The sequence below is a fragment of the Pseudophryne corroboree genome, chromosome 5 (assembly GCF_028390025.1).
Source record: "Pseudophryne corroboree isolate aPseCor3 chromosome 5, aPseCor3.hap2, whole genome shotgun sequence".
Taxonomy (NCBI): domain Eukaryota; kingdom Metazoa; phylum Chordata; class Amphibia; order Anura; family Myobatrachidae; genus Pseudophryne; species Pseudophryne corroboree.
Genome location: NC_086448.1, coordinates 179,700,120 through 179,715,591, shown reverse-complemented (window position 1 = coordinate 179,715,591; position 15,472 = coordinate 179,700,120). Strand labels below are relative to the sequence as shown.

General features: G+C 48.4%; 1 protein-coding gene across 3 annotated transcripts in view; it reads left to right on the top strand.

Annotated features, from left to right (window-relative positions):
- Positions 1 to 15,472, top strand: part of PTPRN2 (protein tyrosine phosphatase receptor type N2) — a 1,612,706-nt gene that overhangs the window by 1,410,931 nt on the left and 186,303 nt on the right. The gene's annotated exons all lie outside the window — the stretch shown is intronic.

Genomic DNA, 15,472 nt, shown 5'->3' with positions numbered 1-15,472 from the left:
ATGCAAGGCTTGCTCATCTGCTTACATCACCTACAGTGAGCATTGATTGCAAGGAGAAATTATGATGACTAAGCCTAAATCCAACTGGTTGTTTTCAATAATCATGCTGGATGTGTCGATGCCACAAGGGATCCGTAGTGCCTAATTACAGAGTACATAAACAAATAAGCAAAACAAGAAAACAGTGACTAAAGGTACATACACACTGGGCAAAAACGATCGCTGACATCGCTGGGCTGAAAATCACTCCGTGCATATACACTGAGCGATTTCCCCCCCTGCCCAGCGATGTCAGCGGGGGTGAACGGCTTTCCATAGCAGGACGCTATGGAAAGCCGTTCACCCCGCCGTTCATCTACTGGTAATACCAGCAGATGAACGGTGGCCGCTGCCGATGAAGCGGGGGGGTGCATCAGCGCTCATCGCCGGGGCCTACACACTGGGCGGTTTTGAGCTGAAAGCAGCTCAAAACACCAAACGTGACCTGCTCTCAGCTCAAAATCGCCCAGTGTGTATGGGGCTTTACAGTTCAAGACAATATAGGACAAGTACTGGGTATATATACATAGCTGAACAGCAGACGACAATAAAATAAGTATTGGGGTGGCAGAAAACCGCGGGACCCTACCTGGACTCTCCACACCAGAGCACACAGCATAAAATACCTAAATATTACTGTGATCTATAATGAGTGTAGGGGGGCCCACACCGCACACCATGCACACATTTCTTCAGTGTTCACCACTTCAGAGTCCCACATCAGCAGCAGCAACTCATCAGGAAAATGGGGCAGACACTTTCCTGGGGTTTTGTACATGCGCAGTAGGAAAATCACCATGAAAATGGCCACCATGCCATTTCCATGGAAATCTGCACATTTATGCACCAGACTCGGGCACAGCTATAGGGCCTACTAGTGACACTAGTGCTGAAAGTCTGTGGCCCTGCTGCCTAGAGAGGGGGGGCCCGGATAGAGACTGCAAACGGGCCCTTTCCTCTATTATACACCCTTTATAGTAAGTACTGTACCTAGATTGTACATTGCTTTTTTATACAGAAATGCAATGGCTACAGATATTGATTTGGAGTGGAGCAGGTTTTGGTGGTGAGATGGAATGCTGGTGATGGAGAGGAGTAGAACTAGAAAATGTGTTGCACCAGGGCCGGATTAAGCCTTGGGGGTGCACGGGGCACTTAAGACATGGGACCCCGGTGGAAGGGGGGGGGGGTGTATATTAGACTGTGCATACCTTACAACATGACCCATTCCTGGAGGGACAAAATGCTCTCTACAGTACCTGGACTTTCCACTATATATATGATTGGCGTCACCTGTGTCAAACTATTTAGTTGATAAGAAAGGTATTTCTCACACAGGCGATTGCAATCATAAATTAAAAGGAAAGTCCAGGTAGACAGCATTTTGTCTCTCCTGGAATGGGTCATGTTGGGAGGTTTGGATTGTGTATATTAAATTTAAACCAATGGAGTATATTACATTTAAAGTTTTAAACGAATAGTTTACTAATGCCTGGGTACTGTTTATAGAACCACCTAATTCAAATACAACCTACAATTTTCTTGTAGGGGAACAAAGACAACTTAAATAACCTTAAACTACACACAGAAAAAATAAAATGTAAAATATTTCTTGTCACATGCAAGAATAGCAGCAGCCTGTGTACTAAAGTACTTATACACTGGGACAGGACTCAGGAGGACTCTGTGTGTGTCTCTCTCTAAACCCTCATTAGATAACAGTTTACACAGAATCCAGACAACCAGGTGGGGAGGAGGAGAATATGGGATCCCTGGGTCACTTAAAGCTCTCTAACCCTCCTATCTTTCTTCTGGTCAGAAAGCTCCATCGGTAGCTCATATTTCCTGATACTCCTGTGTCTCTGCCTGTACTGTATACTGTCCTGCTCGCATTCTGGCTGCTAGTTCTGCTGCTGCTTAAGAGGGAAATCTAGAGATGTCAGAGTGCTCGGCCTGGGGGCCCCTTGACAAAGGAGGCCCGGGGTACAGTATGCCCTGCATCTCCCCCTTAATCTGGCTGTGTGTTGCACTCTTCAAAATTTCATATGAAGCCTGATTCAGTTTAAAGTTTAGATTTTCCAAAAACATTACATCAGATTTCTTTATAATCGTACAAATTTTCAAGTAAGCTTTGTGATTCTTTGTCAGTTTAACTGTGACTAAGTTTGACTACACACTGTGCGATATGTTATTAGTACAGCTGACAAATGAAATATCACATAGTGCATCTTTCTGTGTGTACAGATGATACTTCTGTGTATTTCACAGTCCAGACATATCAGGTCAGCCCTACAGCACAGCCGATGTCGATATATCATGCAGATGTATCAGTACGTCTGTATGTGTGTATGGCTGGCAGCACGATAGGCCAGCTGCTGAGACAACTAAATGTGTTGTCATAAATGGGCGGGCAACTAAATGTGATGTCATAAATGGGCGGGCATATTCAAATATGTCTGAATTTCAAACCCCCTTTTTCAGATTTTGCTTGCCAGATTTAAAATGTCAATAATAGACAATGTAAAATCAGGCTTGGTTTGTATTATATATACAGTGGGGCAAAAAAGTATTTGGACAGCCACCGATTGTGCAAGCTGACCCACTTAAAAAGATGAGAGAGGTCTGTAATTTCCATCATAGGTACACTTCAACTGTGAGAGACAGAATCTGAAAAAAACAAAAACTAGGAAATCACATTGTATGATTTTTAAACAATTTATTTGTATAATCTTACAGGAAAATAAATATTTGGACAATCAAAAAGTTTAACTCAATACTTTGTAATATGACCTCGGTTGGCAATTACATTACAGAGGTCAAACGTTTCCTGTAGTTCTTGACCAGGTTTGCACACACTGTAGCAGGTATTTTGGCCCACTCTTCCATGCAGATCTTCTCTAGATCTGTCATGTTTTGGGGCTGTCGCTGGGCAACACGAACTTTCAACTCCCTCCACAGATTATCTATTGGGTTGAGGTCTGGAGACTGGCTAGGCCACTCCAGGACCTTGAAATGCTTCTTACGGAGCCACTCCTTAGTTGCCCGGGCGGTGTGTTTGGGGTCATTGTCATGCTGGAAGACCCAGCCAAGTTCCATCTTTAATGCTCTTACTGAGGGAAGGAGGTTTTTGCCCAAAATCTCACGATACATGGCCCCATTCATCCTCTCCTTAATACGGGTGTCATCCTGTCCCCTTTGCAGAAAAGCAGCCCCAAAGCATGAGGTTTCCACCCCCATGCTTCACAGTGGGTATGGTGTTCTTGGGATGCCATTCATCATTCTTCTCCCTCCAAACACAGCGAGTGGAGTTTATACCAAAAAGTTTGATTTTGCTCTCATCTGACCACATTACAGTCTTCCAATCCTCCTCTGGATCATCCAGATGGTCACTGGCAAACTTTAGATGGGCCTGGACATGTGCTGGCTTAAGCAGGGGGACCTTTCGGGTGCTGCAGGATTTCAATCCATGACGACATAGTGTGTTACTAATGGTAACTTTTGTGACTGTGGTCCAAGCTCTCTTGAGGTCATTGACCAGATCCCCCCCGTGTAGTTCTGGGCTGATTCCTCACCGTTCTCAAGATCATTGATACCCCACGAGGTGAGATCTTGCATGGAGCCCCAGGTCGAGGGAGATTGTCAGTGATCTTGTATTTCTTCCATTTTTTAATAATTGCACCAACAGTGCTTGCCTATTGTCGAGTAGCTCATCCCAGCTTTGTGCAGCTCTACAATTTTGTCCCTGGTGTCCTTAGACAGCTCTCTGGTCTTGTCCATGGTGGAGAGATAGCAGTCTGACTGTTCGAGGGTGTGGACAGGTGTCAGATAACCAGTTCAAACAGGTGCCATTAATACAGGTAACGAGTGGAGGATAGAAGAGATTCTTAACGAAGTAGTAACAGGTCTGTGAGAGCCCGAAATCTTGTTGCTTGGTAGGTGTCCAAATATTTATTTTCCACAAGAATATACAAGTAAATTGTTTAAAAATCATACAATGTGATTTCCTGGTTTTTTTTTTTTTTTTTCCAGATTCTGTCTCTCACAGTTGAAGTGTACCTATGATGGAAATTACAGACCTCTCTCATCTTTTTAACTGTGTCAACTTACACAATCGGTGGCTATCCAAATACTTTTTTGCCCCACTGTATACATATATCAATCATGAGGGGATAATTCAGACTTGATCATAGCAGCAATTTTGTTAGCAGATGTGCAAAACCTAGGGGGTCATTCCGAGTTGATAGCTTTTACAGCACTGCGATTAGGTCAAAACTTGGCAAAACTGCGCATGCGTATGCACCGCAATGCGTAGGCGCGTCGTATGGGTAGAAAGCGGATCGGTGTCGGGCGATGGATTTAACGAAGAATCCATTCGCGCAGCCGATCGCAAGGAGATTGACAGGAAGGGGGTGTTTATGGGTGTCAACTGACCGTTTTCAGGGAGTGGTTGGAAAAATGCAGGCGTGTCCAAGCGTTTGCAGGGCGGGTGTCTGACATCAATTCCGGGACCGGACAGGCTGAAGTGATCGCAGTGGCTGAGTAAGTTCGGTCCTACTCAGAAACTGCACAAAACTTTTTTGTACCGCTCGGCTGCTCAAGCGTTCGCACACTTGCAAAGCTAAAATACACTCCCCAATAGGCGGCAACTATCTGATTGCAGCGCTGCAAAAAGTTGCTAGCGAGCGATCAACTCTGGATGACCCCCATGTGCACTGCACAGAAACAATATAACCCACCCAAATCTAACTCTCTCTGCACATGTTATATCTGCCATGGTTTTGCTCATCTGCTAACAAATTTGCTGCTACGATCAGGTCTAAATTAGGCACATGGTCCTTTTAAATCGGACAGGCAAAGTCTGAAAAACTTGGGGATTTTGAAAATCCACCTCTTGTTAAATATACTCTTAGGTAAGTTATAAAGTTGAAACATTAATGTTTATTACATGCTGGTGAATTATACAATTTTAGTCATCTTTACATATCAAAACATCTCAGTTCGATCACAAAAGTAAACATAAGGTGCTCACTGCTAGTTCATACTTGCCTACCCTCCCGGAATGGCCGGGAGGCTCCCGAAAATCGGGTGACCCTCCCGGCCCCCCGGAAGAGCAGGCAAGTCTCCCGATTACAGGGGTCCCCCCCTGCCCGGCTGCCCACTTAGCGAGTGAAGTGGGCGGTCCGGGCAGGCGATGACGCGATTCTTGTTGAATCGCGTCATGCAAGCCACGCCACCCACTGTATAATGCCGGTAATTGCGGCATTACACAGTGGGGGCGTGGCTTGCATGACGCGATCCAGCAGCCACGCCCCGTCCCTCCTCTGGTCCGCCTCCGGCCCGCCCCCGTGCCGCCCCCCTCCTCACATCAGCTCACTGCCCGCCCCCCTGCTGAGCCGACTGGCTGCTCTCTCCCGGAGAGAGCAGCCCAAAAGTCGGCAACTATGTGCTAGTTTCTGAATATTGGCCCTCATTCCGAGTTGATCGGTCGCAAGGCGAATTTAGCAGAGTTACACACGCTAAGCCGCCGCCTACTGGGAGTGAATCTTAGCTTCTTAAAATTGCGACCGATGTATTCGCAATATTGCGATTACTAACTACTTATCAGTTTCAGAGTAGCTCCAGACTTACTCTGCCTGTGCGATCAGTTCAGTGCTTGTCGTTCCTGGTTGACGTCACAAACACACCCAGCGTTCGCCCAGGCACTCCCACCGTTTCTCCGGCCACTCCTGCGTTTTTTCCGGAAACGGTAGCGTTTTCAGCCACACGCCCCTGAAACGCCGTGTTTCCGCCCAGTAACACCCATTTCCTGTCAATCACATTACGATCGCCGGAGCGAAGAAAAAGCCGTGAGTAAAAATACTTTCTTCATAGTAAAGTTACTTGGCGCAGTCGCAGTGCGAACTTTGCGCATGCGTACTAAGCGGATTTTCACTGCGATGCAATGAAAAAGAACGAGCGAACAACTCGGAATGAGGGCCCTTGATCATTCTGTGAACAACAGTTTGTCAGTAAGATTGATAATGCAGCAGACTTCCCTCTTACTTCTGTTACCTGTATGTCATACTCCCCCCTCAAAAAAGATATCTGATATATCAGCGCCAAAGCCGCAACTAGACATTTTGGTGACCTGGGCCAGAAAGCGCGTTGTTGGCCCCTTCCGCTATTTTTTAAATAAGTACATTAGGGGCATAGCTTCATGGGGGAAGGGGAGTGGCATTGTGGCACATCCCCATGTTCTTCCAGATTAACTCATGCAGACTGCATCTCCCCTGTACCTCATATGCAACCTGCATCAGCCTCAGTACCCCATAGACATACTGCATCTCCCCTGTACCTCATATGCAACCTGCAACAGCCTCAGTACCCCATATACATACTGCATCTCCCCTGTACCTCATCATATGCAACCTGCATGAGCCTCAGTACCCCATATACATACTGCATCTCCCCTGTACCTCATATGCAACCTGCATCAGCCTCAGCACCCCATATACAGTACATACTGCATCTCCACTGTACCTCATATGCAACCTGCAACAGCCTCAGTACTCCATATACATACTGCATCTCCCCTGTACCTCATATGCAACCTGCATAAGCCTCAGCACCCCATATACATACTGCATCTCCCCTGTACCTCATATGCAACCTGCATCAGCCTCAGCACCCCATATACATACTGCATCTCCCCTGTACCTCATATGCAACCTGCATCAGCCTCAGTACCCCATATACATACTGCATCTCCCCTGTACCTCATATGCAACCTGCATGAGCCTCAGTACCCCATATACATACTGCATCTCCCCTGTACCTCATATGCAACCTGCAACAGCCTTAGTACCTCATATACATACTGCATCTCCCCTGTACCTCATATGCAACCTGCATCAGCCTCAGTACCCCATATACATACTGCGTCTCCCCTGTACCTCATATGCAACCTGCATCAGCCTCAGTACCCCATATACATACTGCATCTCCCCTGTACCTCATATGCAACCTGCATCAGCCTCAGTACCCCATATACATACTGCATCTCCCCTGTACCTCATATGCAACCTGCATCAGCCTCAGTACCCCATATACATACTGCATCTCCCCTGTACCTCATATGCAACCTGCAACAGCCTCAGTACCCCATATACATACTGCATCTCCCCTGTACCTCATATGCAACCTGCAACAGCCTCAGTACCCCATATACATACTGCATCTCTCCTGTACCTCATATGCAACCTGCATCAGCCTCAGTACCCCATATACATACTGCGTCTCCCCTGTACCTCATATGCAACCTGCATCAGCCTCAGTACCCCATATACATACTGCTTCTCCCCTGTACCTCATATGCAACCTGCATCAGCCTCAGTACCCCATATACATACTGCATCTCCCCTGTACCTCATATGCAACCTGCATCAGCCTCAGTACCCCATAGACATACTGCATCTCCCCTGTACCTCATATGCAACCTGCAACAGCCTCAGTACCCCATATACATACTGCATCTCCCCTGTACCTCATATGCAACCTGCATCAGACTCAGTACCCCATATACATACTGCATCTCCCCTGTACCTCATATGCAACCTGCAACAGCCTCAGTACCCCATATACATACTGCATCTCCCCTGTACCTCATATGCAACCTGCATCAGCCTCAGTGCCCCATATACATACTGCATCTCCCCTGTACCTCACATGCAACCTGCATCAGCCTCAGTGCCCCATATACATACTGCACCTCCCCTGCACCCCCCTCCCCCATTTACATCCTGTTTCTTTTACCATCTCAAATTAGTAAACTATAACACAGAATAACACAGTTATCATAATCTGCAGCCTATACTTCTCCCTTACCTGAAATGCTCTCACTCACCTCGCCACCAGTCCGTGAGGGCGCTGACACAGAATGACCACACTGAATGAAGCTGCCCTGTGCTCAATGGTCCTCACTCAGCACTGTAGGAGAGATATCATGACGTCTCACCCTACATACAGTGCAGGAGCCAGGCGGTGGACCTCCGTATTGCAGGGAAGGAGTGGGAAAGCCACTAGTGACATAAATAACATTGGGCGCCCAGGCAATTAATGATTGTGGCGGTGGTCTGTTCTGCCACCAGGGCATCCCGTACTCTGTATGGTGGCACCAGATGGACCACCCTTGTTATGACCGAGCACAGTGGGGCAGATGTATTAACCTGGAGACGGCATAAAGAAGTGATAAACCAGTGATAAATGTAAGGTGATAAACACACCAGCCAATCAGCTCCCATATGTAACAGTTAGGAGCTGATTGGCTGGTGCATTTATCACCTTGCACATATCACTGGTTTATCACTTCCTTATGCCTTCTCCAGGTTAATACATCTGCCCCTTGGTCCTTGTTGAACCTTAAAGCTAGATACAGACTATGTGATTCCGCCACCCCAGGTCCGCAGCCCTGGTCATGACCAGGGTTAATCCTGAGTCTGTGACAGATAGGCTACGGTGTTAAAGCAGGGACCCGGGTTATGTTTAAAAGCTGTTCATTGGTGAAACAAAAGCACTGTTACCGCCCACTTTTCATGACTCATCTTTATGAGCCTGTGCTGCCACTTTTAATGACTCACACTTGCTCTGCAGGACAGACATGTGCATGCCTTTCCTTGTAACAGTATCAGTCATTTATTCTTCACATGTATGATGCCTACGCGCATGCTGCTGTCTGCAGGTATGGGGAATTTCATATGCTCAGATATATATTTCAGACGTGTCCAGATACAAATAGGCAATCTGGTTCTCCTAATTGTGGTTTCCATCAGGATTCACTTCATCTAATACTCAAAGATTTTACCCAATCATTCTCAATTTATTGTCACATTCCAGCATTCTGCTAAAGCGTAAAAACATCTCTAATGTTAACAATTTCATTCAGTCCACACACGTGTGGTTAGAGATTGCAGTGCCATAACTAGACATGTTAGTACTGTGTGCAAGAAACAGCATCGGCGCCCCCCCCCCATATTACGGCTTCATGGGGAAGGGGTGTGGTCACAAAATAATACCAATTCACATTACGCTGCACAGTAGTGCCACTTACACACATTACACCAGGTAGAGCCCGTCACACATTACGGCAGACAGAGCCCGGGACAATTTATGACAGGTAGAGCCCACATTACTCCAGGTAAAACCCCTGAGACACATTATGCCAGGTACAAAGGAGGGAGGGCTGTGTGTGTTCATAACTTACAGTACACCACACAGGAGTACACTTTATACATTTTATACCACAGTAGAGAACAGTCAGATGCATGATCTTACACTAAGGGGGTCATTCCGAGTTGATCGTAGCTGTGCTAAATTTAGCACAGCTACGATCGTTAACTCAGACATGCGGGGGGACGCCCAGCACAGGGCTAGTCCACCCCGCATGTCAGTGCCGGCCCCCTCCGCACAAATACAAAAGCATCGCACAGCGGCGATGCTTTTGTATGTGAGGAGTATCTCCCGGCCAGCGCAGCTCCTGCGGCTGGCCGGGAGTTACTTGTCGTCCCGCTGGCCGCAGTGGCTGCGTGACACGTCAAAAAGTCGCGGCCCACCACCCCAACGGTTCGGCCACGCCTGCGTTGGCCGGACCGCTCCCCCTAAATGGCGGCTAAACACCGCCGTTCAGCCCCCTCCCACCTAGCAACCGCCTCTGTCTCAGAGACGATCGCTAGGTAATGAAAGCTGGCATGTGCCAGCGCACTGCGGCGCCGGCGCATGTGCAGTTCCAACCCAATCGCTGCACTGTGACAAACTGCAGCAAGCGATCGGGTCGGAATGACCCCTTAAGTTTGATGTTTATTAAATGCTCAAAAGAAATTCATAACTGGCAGCTAAGCTGCTAATCACATTTCTATTGCAGAGGAACAGCTCCTGTACTCTAGGAGATGGAGGGGGTGAAGCATACTGGGGAGAAGAATCCGGAGGTATCATGGCTGGCGGCAGTAGCAGCTGCCCCCCCCCCTCTGATGTCCGTCATGCAAAGTGAGAAAGGGAGAGCGTGGGATTGCTGCAGCAGACCGTCACTTTCGCTGATGCTGGAATCTGATTGGGCAGAGTTTGCTGCTGCTCCTACCCCGAGAGTGAGAGCTTGGGACTGAGGGCGATAGATGGCGGATGCTCTGTTGCAGACAGAGCGCACAGGGGAGCAGGAGTGGGAGCGGGAGGAGCGTCTGTCACCGGACCACATGAGGTTATAGGTGGTCAGTTGGGGTGTCTGTGGATGGTGCCCCCACAGAGCAAATGCGCACACATAGTTACTCACCTAGTGACGGCTCTAGTCGGAGCAGTGAGGGTGAGGTTATCAAGCAGTGAGGGTGGGTGTAGGGAGCAGTGAGCGTAGGGAGCAGTGAGGAAGGGTGTAGGGAGCAGTGAGTGAGGGAAGCAAAATGAGTGGGTGTAGGCAGCAGTGAGGGTGAGTGTAGGGAGCAGTCTTGTTATAGAGAGCAGTAAGTGATGGTGGGAGTAGGAAGCTGTGAGGGTGGATGAGTGTAGGGAAAAGTGAAGAAGGGTGTAGGGAGCAGTGAGTGAGCAGAAAAGAGGGAGTGGATGTAGGGAGTAGTGAGGGTGGGTGAATGAGGGGAGCAGAGAAAGTGGGTGTAGGGTGCAGTGAGTGTGAGTGTAGGGAGCAGTGAGGCGAGCAGAGAGAGTGGGTGTAGGGTGCAGTGAGTGTAGGGAGCAGTGAGGCACATCAGTGTGGAGCTGCTGAGCCAAGTGTGTGTTCCTGCTGCCAGTTGTAACCTCCTCCCCCCGCTTCTGTGACTCACCCCACGCTGCTTCGGCCCACTCCTGCGCTGGACTCTTTCTCAGGGATGGCCATCGGTGGGTTGACCACACTAATGTGGCCCTAGATGGGCCAGAAGTAACAATTTGGTCATCCATGTGTTGCCAAATCGGACACAGATCTAATCTTTCACAGATGGAGACCTGAGTCCTTGATTTATATTTTTCACCCACTAGGTGACTTCTTCTTTACAGTCCCCTACACCCCCAAACCCACCCACTGCAAGTCTACTGCACCCTGCATAATATAAAATCATTCACCCCTAGTTCAGCTCATGTTTAAGTGTTGATAATTCTAAATATAAATCATTTTAAATATAAAAAAGAAACCGAAAAGACAAAATATTAATGGGAAACGTGAGCATAGTGCAGCAGCCAACACCACCAATGACCTGCTAGTATGGGGCCTTTCTATCTGCATCCTGATAGTAAGGTGTGTGGCCATTTAATTACATGGTGCAAGTGACATGCATGTGATTATTTATTTATTATGAGTTATTGATATTGCTTATACATATTAGGCCTAATTCAGCTTCAGAAGCAGCTACTGCTTACACTCGCATGCTGGGGCCGTCCAGCACAGAGCAAAGCCGCCCAGTATGTTAATCGCTGCCCAGCAATGCGATCACAACTCAGATGCGATCACATCTCCAAAATAGGTGGTAGCCCACTGCATACGAAGCCAGACTGCCTATGCAGGGACACTGTCACCATGTTTCCTATTGCAGGAAACGCAGGCAATGTCATCGGGCCGCCCTGAAAACGTCCATTACAAGCCAACTTTTCCTGCTGCCCTCCCCCCAATGCAAAGTCGCCATCCCCAAACGCCCACCGCCTGTCAGTCAAATTGTGATTGCATCCTCCAGGGATGCGATCGCAATGCGAATCCCCATGCACGCACACTGCGTACTATGGTGGTCATTCCGAGTTGTTCGCTCGGTAATTTTCTTTGCATCGCAGCGATTTTCCGCTAACTGCGCATGCGCAATGTTCGCACTGCGACTGCGCCAAGTAAATTTGCTATGAAGATTGGTATTTTACTCACGGCATAACGAGGTTTTTTTCTTCGTTCTGGTGATCGTAATGTGATTGACAGGAAGTGGGTGTTTCTGGGCGGAGACAGGCCGTTTTATGGGAGTGTGTGAAGAAACGCTATCGTTTCTGGGAAAAACGCGGGAGTGGCTGGAGAAACGGAGGAGTGTCTGGGCGAACGCTGGATGTGTTTGTGACGTCAAACCAGGAACGACAAGCACTGAACTGATCGCACTGGAAGAGTAAGTCTCGAGCTACTCAGAAACTGCACAGAGAAGTCTTTTCGCAATTTAGAGAACCTTTCGTTCGCAATTTTGATAAGCCAAGATTCACTCCCAGTAGGCGGCGGCTTAGCGCGTGCAATGCTGCTAAAAGCAGCTTGCGAGCGAACAACTCGGAATGAGGGCCTATGTGCATGCGCAAATGGACGAAAAGCGTCCATTTGCAATTTTAGCATAAATACAACTGAAGCTGAATTAGTCCCTTTATGCAGTCAGAGGAGGAATTAGTGGCAGCACACCAGGGCCCACCGCAGTGAAGGGGCCCACAGTCACAAGTATTACTACTCTAAGAGTCACAATGACTCATTATACAATACCTCTCCCTGCCACCATCTGCCGTTCACCCTCTCCATACCACCTACTACCTGTCACCATCTGCCTATCACCCATTGTCTCTATGTTACCATTTCCCTGTCACCCACTGCCTGTCACCCTGTCATCCTCTCCCTGTCGCTCACTGCATGTCACTCTTTCCTGGTCACCCACTGCCTTTTTCAGTCACGTACTGCCTAATTACCCACTGCCTGCCACCCACTGCCTATCACACACTGTCTAGCACCGACTGCCTCCTTCCATCACCCTCTCCCTGTCACTCACTGCTTCTTACCGTCACCCTGTGTCTGTCACCCTCTGCCTCTCCCCATCACCCTTTGCCTCTCCCCGTCACCCTCTGCCTCTCCCCGGCACCCTCTGCCTCTCCCTGTCACCCTGTACCCATCACCCAATGTCTCTCCCTGTCTCCCTCTCCTGTCACTCACTGCCATGTTACATACAGAATTATGAACTTGGGGTGGGGCGGTGAAAGAGGTCCTAAGCATATTTTTGCATCTGGGTCCACCACTCACAAGTTCCGCCACTGTATGCAGTGCTTTACACATTTAGGGCAGTATCCTATTACTCACGGTAAAACATCGGGCTTTTCGCGACTTTTCCCATTGTTTCACCAATTTTTTTTCACAGGCTAATAGGATAGCCCTGGGCGACATCATTTCCCATGGTAATGTACCACGGTTAATAAGATACCGCCCTTAGTGATTCACATCAGTCCCTGCCTCAGTGGTGCTTACAATCTATATTCCCTATCCAGGGCCGGATCAGGGGCTTTTAGCGCCCCGGGCGGCAATAGGGGGCGTGGCTTCATACAGGGAGTGTGGTCAGTTACGCCCCCTGTACAGTAGTAGCGCAGCTGAAATGATGTGCGGAGAGCGATGACGTCATCGTGCACCGCACAGCAAAGGTCCTCTCCACGAAGGGAAACTAGACGCGTAGCGGGCAGCGGCAGCGGGACACAGCAGGCAGCGGGGGGCACAGCAGCAGCGGATCTTGCCCTGGTGCGGCGCCATCCGGATGGCGCCGGCGCCCTCCGGAAGGCGGCACCCCGGGCAAAAGTCCTGCTTGCCCGTGGCAAGATCTGCTACTGTCCCTATCACATGTACACTAAAGCTAATCTTAGATGACAATGTACCTAACAGTATGTTTTTTGATTGCGAGAGGAAGCAGGAGTACATATGCAAATACGGCTATATTATACAAACTCCACACACGTACAAACTCCACACAGACAATACCTTCGTGGGATTCAAACCCAGGACCTCAGTGCTGTGAGTTAGTAAGATAATCATTGTACCTTAAACTACCATGCACATTTGTATTATTGGACATGGTTACATGCGTGATTTGTCACTAATACAGTACATTGATCACTTTCACTCTTGGATTATGAACCTTTGCACTTACAGTGTTGCTCTATGTCAGCACATGCATGATGAGACTGGATAGTGATTTATTTCCTCTGGAAAGTAAATATGTTATGTTACACTATTTTCACCCTAAGAATGCAGGTGTGAGCTCTGTTCTTTCTATCCTCATCCTAGGACTTAAAATAAGTAATTATACTTACCATAGGGTGATTGCGAGTTACACACAAGTCTGTTATGTGATCAGATCTTGTCATGTTTAACTATGCACATGTCAGGCGTACACAACTATGAGCAACTACGGGCAGTTCAGCCATAAGCTGAGTGAGGCTGAGTGCTGGGCACAGAGAAGGGGTGGGTGGTCGGGTAATGATTACAGGGGCTCGGGTTTGTTGGAGGGGTCTGTTGGGAACCTGGATCAGCTGCTAAGGATAACTAATGTCTCCTATGCAGCCACCAACACCCCCTTTGCAACGCACCGTTCCATAATTTTTCGGTATGTTTTTTGGTGGGTGTAGGCATGCTTTGCTAGTACCCATGCCCATGAATGCTGTTGGCAGCCCTTGCTGGGCATGTAGACTGAATTGCTAGCTATGCAAATACAGATGTGTCCTCTTAAATCTTTGCTCCATGCGCTACAATTAACGTTAAACATAATGCGTGAGTGCTGTGTGATTTGATAGCGCAGGTTTTTTTCCATTTTTTTCAGCGAAAATGCATCTTAGACGCAAAGTAATGTAATAGGATGAGCAATCAGTAATCTGCTGATTAAAATGATATGCAGTATGCCTATATTCTGTGCACCCTATTACATTACTTTGCATCTAAGATGCATTTTTGCGGGGGGAAAATGCAAAAAAGATGCTCCGTGCTATTGAGTCATGCCACGGCAAGGGCGTGACTGCAGCAAGGATGTAAGAGGACACATCTGTACTTACCTACTCCAGAGTTGACTACCCTCCCGGTTTTTGCCTGAGTCCCCTGCTGCCCCGCAAATGGAACTGCAGTGCCCAGAATTCCACTGCTCTCCCCGCCTCTCTCCATGCCCCCCCCCCCACCCCCCGTGCGCGCCACTGTGAGAATACGGCATGCGCAGGGTGACTGGTTATCTGCGAGCCTCTGCCAATGCCATCATGTGCCCTGTGTGTCTTCCCTGTGTGGTACATGTTCTCTGCTGCTGACATAGCTCTCCTCCTTCTCTGTCTCCCTGGCTGGCAGCCCCTCACTAGCAGGTGATGTCAAGGTAATAAGGAGTGTCAGCGGGTGTACCAGCCTGCCCTTTACGGGAACCCACAGAGTGATGGATACGGGGTTGGGTTGCAAAGCCACGCCCCCTCCAATTGAAGCCACCCCCCTTTTGCCAAAGCCGCTGCTGCTGCACTATGTGTCACAGAGGTTAGTGTCTCCTCTGCTCAGGTGCCTGGAGAACTACTTAAAAGCTGGTAATTATGTGTGACAGCAGGGTTTCCCAGTAATCTGGAGAGGGGGGCAGGCAAGGTACTGTAAAAAAAATGTGTGCAGGAACAGAGTGATGGCTGCACATCACCGAGTCCCATCCATAGTACTCCGTTTGCTGGGCGGAGTTTTGCAAAATTACGCTGCTGTGTC